Raw genomic sequence first — 10,112 nt, forward strand, 5'->3', positions numbered from 1 at the left:
ACTAAAATCGCTTTTTGACACTGGTCCTGTGTTTTATTAAACTTCAATCCTTTGCGTTGATCTTGACTATATGCCATTACACTTACATAAATGTTGAAACTCTTTCCTCAAGGAAAGCTTTCCACCGAATGTTTCAGTAACTTAAATAAATTCAAAACAAAAATTTGTGCTTGCCTTGAATGTCTTTCAACTATAAAACATTTTCGAACTCCAATTTTTGTATTAAAAACCGCAATTTTTATTATTTATCATATTACACCATGGGATCACACACAGCCAAGTTTGTTGAACGCAACTTAGATTCTGGATGGATACTGCATCTAGAGATAAGTAGAAGATGAGCTAGGGTTAAACATCAACATGTGTTAATAGCAGCTACAGTATTCTAAAACATTGCTAGAAATGCTAATTTTGCCAACCCATTAAGAGATTAAATATCACATTTGCAATTTATTAAATATTTAGCAAAGATACCCCAAGACATCAAGCTTCGACTGTTCAAGATTACGGGAGGAGAGCTTAAAATATCCTAACATAGATTTCGAATCTACACTCCACAGACATGGAATTATAAAGTTCATAATGTAACAAAATTAAGCCGATAGCCTGTGTTGCTAGTGCTCAATGTCTCTTTTTTTAGTCTAAGAATTCAATTCATTAGTCTAAAATTAAAATAATAATAATAATAATAATAAGCAGGGAGGCTACCAAACCGTGATTTGTTACGAGCAGGGTAAAATTTTCGTTCTCCAATTTGCGATACTCAGACACTTACGATACGTACTCGATGGCCCATAGCATGACCTGGTAAGTTTCTCCTAAAGCGAGCTCGCACAGCACCGCTATTTCCGTGTAAACGTGTCACTTTACCCCAAACAGCACAGATTCTAGTCTTATGTTCTGGATGCTGAGGGACACACTTCTTAGTCTCCGCTTTATATACATAAATACCATGTTCCTTGGCGCGACAACTAGAAGCATGTAAAATAGCATAGAAATTAACGAAAAAAAATCAAACTAATCTTCGGAATGGCTTGAGTTTCATGTTGATTTCTTAAACCACAGTGAAAACTGCTTTAGCAAATAAACGACCATTTGTATTTGGCAGTTGATTTAACGTCTGTAGCCTTTTCTAGTTTAGCTGGATTCGCCTGAGTGGCCGAGTAGGCAAGAGTCTCGACTAGCCACTCAATGGTCGTGGGTTCAAATTTCAAGTGCGGTAGAGTTTTTAATAAAGCCGAAAGCCTTAGATATGCTAGTGCTTTAAGACTTTAGTTTTACAATGTATTCTCTGGCTAATTTTATAATTATAATAATAATAATATTTTAGCTAGCTTGGCAGCTTTGGGCGTCTTAAAAACTTTGGTTGCTTTTGCAGTAGGGTAAGCGGTGGGAGCAGCTTGACTATCAGCCATACTTTACTAAAACATTTTAAAAAAAATTATTGTAAACAGTACATTTCCCCACAACTATCTAGTACTTTTAAGAAATTATATTGAAATTACGAAATCTTCATACATACCGGAAACTTAATAAATGTCAAAGGAAAGACAGAATGATTTAATTGCCAAATTAGGTTGTCCAAACCTGTTATTGTCAACAAGGCGGCTCGTACGCAGAAAGGAAATGTTTCATGAAATCAGAGAAACAACATGGAATTGATGAAAATTACTTGTCGAAAATACGATGTAACGTTTCGCAAACTCTACCTAAACACGGATGTTGTCATCTGATTCTCATCATTTTTCGCATGTTTTCCGGCCTGGCTCGTCGGATGGCGGGTGTCCAAGTATCGGATATACAGACACTTGCCTTGCTACGATATTTCACACATGCTTATTGTGAAATCTGCCTCTAGCTCGCCTCTCCGCCTCCCGCCGGAAGCCTTATCAGTACTGGTACCTTTAATAACAACGCATTTCTTTACTCTCCCTTTCAATGAATGTAATCCACAGTTTTAATTGCATAAGTATAACTCACAATTTTCAAAAAAAAAGGAAGAATAGTTAGTATCCAAGCTTATCACTATCTTAATACGAATTAGTAAAACATTACCGATACAAAATTTACGCTCTGGGTTAATAATTAATTTTAATAAACGACTTACTGAAACCGCCAACCACGCCGATACGCATCGCTGCAGCTGAAAGGTGCTTTAAGTAATTATAAGTGCTGGAATTATCGTAAAAAAGGTAGAATTAATAATAAGGTATTAATACACGTAAGATAAGCCAAGGTTTGCTTTCCTCATAGACACGGTGTGCTCCGGGCGTTACGCCGGACGATTTAACTTCCTTCCTCCTTATATTTTTTCCCCTTTTTGCTTCGGACCCTTTTTCGTTATTAAAGATGTGCGAAATCCGGTTATCTTTTCCTTGAACGACTCAACACAATAGCTATCCTTTCGTTAAATCACGATGGCACCACAAAACTAGGTTTATTTTAAATTCTCCCAACGAAAAAAGAATTGGCACGCTAGAAGAATCCGCGGAGCGCCATCTTGCTTTTTCTTCTTCTCCAAAAAACGTGTCAATGTAGAACCAAAACGATCATATCGCAACAACAAATGTTTTGCAGATTTTGTTGTTGTTTTACCACAGAGTCACCAGTCTTTATGCACGCGCCACTTTCGGCAAGATTTCATTATATCAATCGGATTAATTCCATCGATATATGGATCGCATGGAAGTGAAATTTGTTCTTTTAAATTTTATTATAATTTCTTAATATCACGGTTAAAGATTGCTTTTAAAAATTTTGCTCATAGTCACAAGTTTTTAAACACATACCACTTTCGGCAAGAATTCATTAAAATATTTGGAATGATTCCATTGATATATCGATTGCACGCAAGTGGAGTTTCTCCCTTTATATATTTTTATAATTTCGAAAGTAAAAGGCGACCAAAAATGATTTGTAGGTTTTGTTGTTGTTATGCACCAAAGGTACAAGGTTTTATCACATGCCATTTTTGGCAAGAATTCATCAGATTGATTGGAATAATTCCATCGATATATAGATGGAACGAAAGTGAAATTTCTCCCTTTTCATATTTTTATAATATCTTAGGAACACTCTCAAAGATTTCCTTTAAAAATTATGCTAAAAATCCACAACAAGTAAAATCAAACAAAACCACTCTACGCCATTATCCAGAACGTTTTTTTTCCAGGGTCCCCCAAGTTTTTTTTTATTTATTCCTACGCGCTGCTCGTCGCTTTTTTCGAGGTTGCCAAACTTTTCCTTTTCTTTCCTTTTTTTTCCCACTCCCCACTACAGTGCCTGTTACAACGAATTGAAAAGCGTCGTGCAAGTAGGCTACTAAATACAACGAATACATTTGCAACTCAAATATCTGAATATAATTTCATCGTACGTGTTCACATGTAGTTGAACATATTATTATTATTATTATTTTAATTTTAGACTAATGAATTGAATTCTTAGACTAAAAAAAGAGACATTGAGCACTAGCAACACAGGCTATCGGCTCTAATTTAAAAAAATGGATATTAGATAATAAGCTTAGTAGTATTAATAAAGTAAAATATTGAATTGATATTCTGTTCTGAAGCTGATTGTAGAATGTTCAAAGGGTTAATCGTTCCAAATGCAATACTTCTAGCCAAGGAAAAGTTGAGGCAGTCGCAGAGAATGTGCTTTATAGTAAGAGTTTGTCCACAACAGCAGATTGGGGGAGAAGACTTCTTCAGGATCCATTGGTGAGTTGCAATTGTATGACCAAGGCGAATTCTCGAAAATGTTTGGATCTTGGTTTTCTCAATGTTTGTTGGATATAAAGGTGGAGTTAATTGAGGGTTAATGCAAGAGTAGTGTTGATGATGGTATTGTAAATTTCCTTCTGCAATTTTCTCTTTAACTTTTCTTCCAATGTATCTTTGAAGATCCAACTTTTCCATGACATCATCCATAATTAGAGGAGCAGAAGCAGCATACTTTGCCGCTCGATCAGCCTGCTCATTTCCCAGTAAACCGATGTGACTTGGTACCCATAACACTTTAATTTTTCCGTCGTGTGTAGTAATTATATTCCTTAATTTGTTGATGGTGCTCCATCTCGAAGTCGAAGGGTTCCGGGTAGCTTGTAATACAGACAAACTGTCAGTAACAATGACGGTTTTGAGTTTGTTTTCATGGGCAAGGTTGGCAGCGTGAAGGATAGCTCTGGCTTCCGTTGTGAAAGTTGAAGTACTTTCGTGAAATATGTGGTTGAGAAGAACCCGTCCTGTAGCATCTACCGCCGCACAAGCAGGAGGCAGACCAGGAGATTTTGAGCCGTCTGTGTACAAAAGATTCCAACCAGTACTGTCCAATACTTGGGTTTTCTCAGCTATTAGATTCCTGAAGACGTAATTTGGAGTATCTTCTTTCTTGTGCATAGACAGTGAGATGTCAAAAGAGCAGTCTTTCAAAATCCAGGGAGGTTTAACACCAATAGAGCGGGAAATTTTTAAGGGAATGTTCAATTCCTTTGCGATGCACAAACAATGGTCAATTGCAGATGGTGACTTTGGAATTTTCTTTGCAATAATAATCTTTCTTACGTCATCCCCGAGAATGGATTTGTTTGAATTAAGAAGCTTAGGGGCTATTTTAGCCTTTAACTCATACAGTCTATTTTCTAAAGTTGGGAGACCAGTTTCAATTATAATATTATTTATGGGCGTCGTCCGAAAAGCATAACAACTTGCTCTGACGGCTTGGTGATAGACCGGTTTAAGGATGTTGATATTAGATTTGCAACTATTGCCATAAATTATCAAAGCATAGTCAATCTTGCTTAACACAAGCATTTTCGTAAGATAAGCGATAGTGTTAATATGCGCATGGCTTCTCCAAGCAACGTACTGTATGAAATTTACCCTTGTTAAAAGGGAGTTTTTTAACCGAAGGCAGTGTGCTTTCCAACGATAATTGTTTGAAAACGTGAGCCCGAGAACATGGAGCGTCGGCACATTTAGTAATGGTAAGTCGTTAATATGCATCAGTAGGTTTCCTGCATCGCACATTTGTTTTCGACAAATGTGCATTTTTTTTGATTTTTGTGTAGAGATTATAGCTCCTGACGAGTTTGCCCATGTGGAGATCTCACATGCAATAGATTCGAGGATGTTGATTGCTTTCGTGTTGTCTTTTTCTTTTGTAAAAATGTATACATCGTCCGCGTAGAGACAATGTTCCACTCTTGGTACACGGCAAAGAATTTTGCTAATTTCGTTGAAAGCGATCTGGAAAAGCGTGACAGAGAAAGGAGATCCTTGCGGAATGCCATTCATTAGCGGAAAGGAATCAGAAAGATGATTGTTGATTCTAACTTTGAACCGCCGATGCGACATGAATGATTTGATGTAGTTGAAGAATTTGGGTCCAACATTCCATGATTTCAAGAGTCTTAAGATAACATGAAGACCAATTCTGTCAAATGCTTTTTCGAAATCAATTGAGAGAATTGTTACGTGATTTCGTTCGGAAATTGCTTTGCTTGTGAAATAATCCATATGTAACAGAGCGTCGATGCATCCTCTACCCCGCTTGAAACCAACTTGTTGCTTTGTTATCAGGTTCTTGGGTTCAAGAAACCAAGATAATCTAGATGCCATAATCTTCTCTAATACCTTAGAGAGGCAAGGTAAAAGAGAAATTGGGCGATAATCTGATGCGATGAAGACATTTTTTGACTTTGGAATTGGAACAACTGTTGCCAGTTTCCACATGTAGGGTATATAGCCAGTCATAAATACCGTATTATATAGGTCCAGTAATTTATTTTTACTAGACTTAGATATAGCACTGATCATTTGGTATGAGATGCGGTCTAGACCAGGTGTCTTCCCCTTCAAATTGGAGAGACAACTTCCAAGTTCTGAGGTAGATACGCAATTTTCCAGGAACATGGCACATCTATCGATATTATTTGAAAGAGATATTGGAGTCCTTTTATTTTCAATGAAAGCACTGGAGAAGTTGCTGTCAGAGGAGTATTCGCACCACACTTTTCCAAAGTAATTAGAAATCTCATCTGCGTCAGTTAAAGTTCCATTGGGAGTGCAGATGGCAGAAATTTCGTTCAGGTTTGAAGTCCCATTAAGTCTGTTGATTTTGTTCCAGACAACTTTCATTGATGTATTTCTGTGAATTCGTCTCGAGAAAAGTTCGAAACTAAGTGCCTTTGATTTCCGTAATTCCTTCCTGAATAGAGCATTGGCCTTTTTGTATAATAACAAGTGATTCTGATCAGGACATCTCTTAAAGCGGTGCCATAGATCCATTTTATTTTTCCTCAAAAACGAAAGCGTGCTGTTCCACCAAGGAACCCTAGCTCGTTTAAAAGAGGTGTTGGATTGAGGAATAGAAAGATGAGCAGCCGTGCGAATCGCTTTAAACATAATAGCAGCATCATGGTTGCAGTTTCCGTTAAATGGCTTTGAATTCAAAAATGACTCCACTTGTTTGGAGTAATTGATCCAATCCGCTTTATCTAGGAGGAATTTGGCCTGTTTTGCTGGAGTAGCAGAGGACGTTGAAAGTTTAAGATCGATTATGATTGGAAAGTGATCACTATTATGTAGATCATCAGAAATAGACCAGGACACCAAAGAAAGAAGTGATGGAGAGCAACATGTTAAATCAATATGTGAAAAAGTATGATGAGTTGAGAAGTGCGTTGGTTTTCCATCATTTAAAACGCAAAGGTTGCTTTGAAAAAAGGCCTTTTCTAAAACAGTACCGCGAGTGTTGTTCACTGTTGAGCCCCATATGGTATTCCAGCTGTTGAAATCGCCGCATATAATTAATGGGGGGGAAAGTACGGAGAATAAATTGTAGAGTTCTTGCTGAGAAAACGATTGCGAAGGTGGAATATAGAGCGAAAGCACTGTAAATTTTATATTTAACATTATTTGTATCGCTACGGCTTGTATATTTGAGCTTAAATTTATGCGTTTGTGAGGTATACTTGATTTTATAAAAACACCTACTCCTTGTTTGGAATATGAGTTTTGATCAGCATTTATGAAGTATCCAGTATATGATTTGGGTGGAATAGGATTAAAAGAGCTTCTACAATGGGTTTCTTGAAGCGATAAAAAGGTTGGATTAAAATCACTTATGAGTGTACGGAGTTCATCAAAATTATAAATAAGTCCTTTAATGTTCCATTGTAGAATTTTAAAAACTTTATTTAATTGTAATGACATGTAAGCAGGGTGGAGGGAGGGTTAAGTTGACATGTCAGCGTCTCCGTCGAGAAGGTCACTATAGGAATTTTTCGTGAATGATTTATTCTTACCAGCAGAATAATCTGTATTTAGGTGATTTGGTACATTTGAAGCGCAACGGGTTGGCGCACGTGAATAATTTGAAATTGAAGGTTGATTAATGGATGAAAGAATGGGTTCATTACCACTTGTGATTTGTTGAGTAAAGTTGATAGCTGGAGATTCTTGAGAATTTGGTATATTAGATTTTAGCATATGTATTGTTGTTTTAGTTTTTTCAATATTTGCCGTTGCTTTGGTTTTTGAAGGTTGATTAATGGATGAAAGAATGGATTCATTACCACTTATGATTTGTTGAGTAAAGTAAAGAGCTGAAGATTCTGGAGAATTTGGTATATTAGATTTTAGCATATGTGTTGTTGTTTTAATTTTTTCAATATTTGCAGTTGCTTTGGTTTTTTCAATATTATCTTTGGCAAGTGATATAACTGGTTTCGCAATATAATTTTTGGTTAATGGTGGAACAGGTTTTTCATTGGAAGCAGTTGCAGTTAAAGTCTTACTAGGCTCGATTTGCGAGGTAACAGCAGCATAGGTATTACTTTTGCCAATTCCATGGGCTACAGATGGATTTCTTTCCCGGTATGTGCGTCGCGCTTCGCCCATGCTACAGTAATTTTCTGTTTTGATTTTTAATATTCCGCGCATCTGTACAAAACGTGGGCATTGTTTGTCTAACGCTGAGTGTTGATCATTGCAATTTATGCAGAAACTACGGGTACAGCTTTCAGTATGTGAAGGATGACCACAGTTAGCACAAGATGCAGCATTAGTGCGTCTTTTTGCCGTATGACCCAGGCGTTGGCAATTTTTACACCTCATAGGATTTGGGATGTATAGTTCTACTTTAGATTTATACCACGCCACATCAACTGTTCGCGGTAATCGATAGCGATCAAAAGTTAAAATAATCCTTCCTGTAGGAGAGCGTGTTTTTCCGTCATCATTCAGTTTGGTTAATTTATATGCTTCAGTCACTCCTTGAATGCCCATTTCGCGAACAATTTCATCTTCCGGCACATGCTTTAAGCAAGGGGCGTAAATTACGCCTCGAACCGAGTTAAGTTTCTCATGTAGTTTAGCTGAAATAGCACATAGATTAGCTAAAGATTTGGCCTTTATGAGCTTTTCGGTTGCGCGCGGGTTCCCAGCGAGGACCAGTGAATTCCCATCGCGTAGAATCGAGATGGAGTCGATATATGTTGTAATGCTATCTAGAGCTTTTTTTATAGCAAACGGGCTAATTTGGGAAATTGTTATTCGAGCATCGGTTGAAGAAATAACAATATATTTTTTATCAATAGGGGTTATATCGGTGATTGGCAACAACGGAAAATCCGAATTTTTACTTTTTTTTCTTTGGGGGGATGTATCACTTAATAGATGAAATCTATTCGAGTTTTTGTCTGGCGGCCCCGGGGCCATTACGCCTTATTGTTGTCTATTGCTTATTATTTGTGAAATAACCACTCACTTCAAAAGGTTTGGGAAACTACTGAATAAAAAGTCAGATGTTTTTAATTATTTTTTTTTTTTTTAATGTATTTAAAGGAAAACACGTACGATATCCGCGATGAACACTTTTCGCAATAAACACACAGAAAGTTCAATAGATTATAATAAGTTTGAGAACTTTTAAAAATGTATAACGCAATAAAGAAATTAAATTGCAAAAATTTTTCCACAAAGAGAAAAATGTGACCACAGCGCTTGAACAGAGTTGCCGATTGAGTGTAGTTGAACATAATTCTTGCATTCGGTTGCTGAAATATAATTCATATAAAAGAGATATTTTACAGCACTTAAATTTCGTTTCCACTTTAAGTAAAATTTGAAACTAAAAAAGCGGATGACGTTTGAAACGAAACGATCGAATTGAGAAGAATTAATAATAGGGGCTTACATAAGTTGCTTTCAATAGTTTGAAAAAAGTCATTAAAGATATAATGAGAAGCAGATGAAAGCAGATGATTGAGACGAAATCATTTTCAGTTTCTAAAGCGTGTGCTGGATGCGTTAAATAAATTATAAATGAGCAGATAACGATTTCGGCATCTTAGCAGATTTTATTTGACACAGGCACTTTGTCTGAAGGCTTGCGAAAATCTCTAAATTTCGCGGATTAAATTACTTTTCAGACAATTTTTCCCCCATATCAGAAATTTTAAGAATTTGCTGCAAAATGTACAGCGGCCTCGCCTTGTCATTTAGCAGCTGCAATCCCGCAAAAAAATTTGCATACACTGTAAAGTGGACAACTAACCACATTTTGTTACGAAAATTCAAGATTTCCAGCACCTGATTCTTACCATTTCACAATAGATTTTAAAGGAGTCTCTTTTAGAGGAAATAGTATTGCAGAAGTAATTCATATATATACTTGACTAGGTAGGCATTTGCATGCATACAATGCCATACATTTGTTATTCTGTACGTATATTCACTCATATTGCTCTTGCCTGAAACAGCCGTTGTTTCCTAATTCTCATATTCGACCATTCAAATACATCACATACACATTCCACATTCTAAAGAAACAAATAAATGGCGCCCATCGGCGCCAATGCCAACGCACATTGAAGCATCGAACCAATGCCTTATAAAATGCCGCGGCTTAGTGAACTAGAAGGAAAAATCATGAAATTTACCGCTTCATGCGGTGAAATGTTTAAAAGGAATACTTTGCGGACCGTTCTATTGAACCACAAACGTAAATCAGATCTAAACATGTTACCACCAATGTAAGTACATATACCAACCCGCCTCCGCCACCACCACCACCATTTAAATGGTGTGTCGGTGTGACGACGTGCT

At 36.8% G+C, this 10,112-nt stretch overlaps 1 pseudogene; it reads right to left on the minus strand.

Annotated features, from left to right (window-relative positions):
- Positions 1-214: 214 nt before the first annotated feature.
- On the minus strand, positions 215-2,165 carry LOC119642091 (annotated as a pseudogene).
- Between the last annotated feature and the right edge of the window lie 7,947 nt (positions 2,166-10,112).

Source organism: Glossina fuscipes, unplaced genomic scaffold, assembly GCF_014805625.2.
Source record: "Glossina fuscipes isolate IAEA_lab_2018 unplaced genomic scaffold, Yale_Gfus_2 213, whole genome shotgun sequence".
In the NCBI taxonomy this organism is placed as follows: Eukaryota; Metazoa; Arthropoda; class Insecta; order Diptera; family Glossinidae; genus Glossina; species Glossina fuscipes.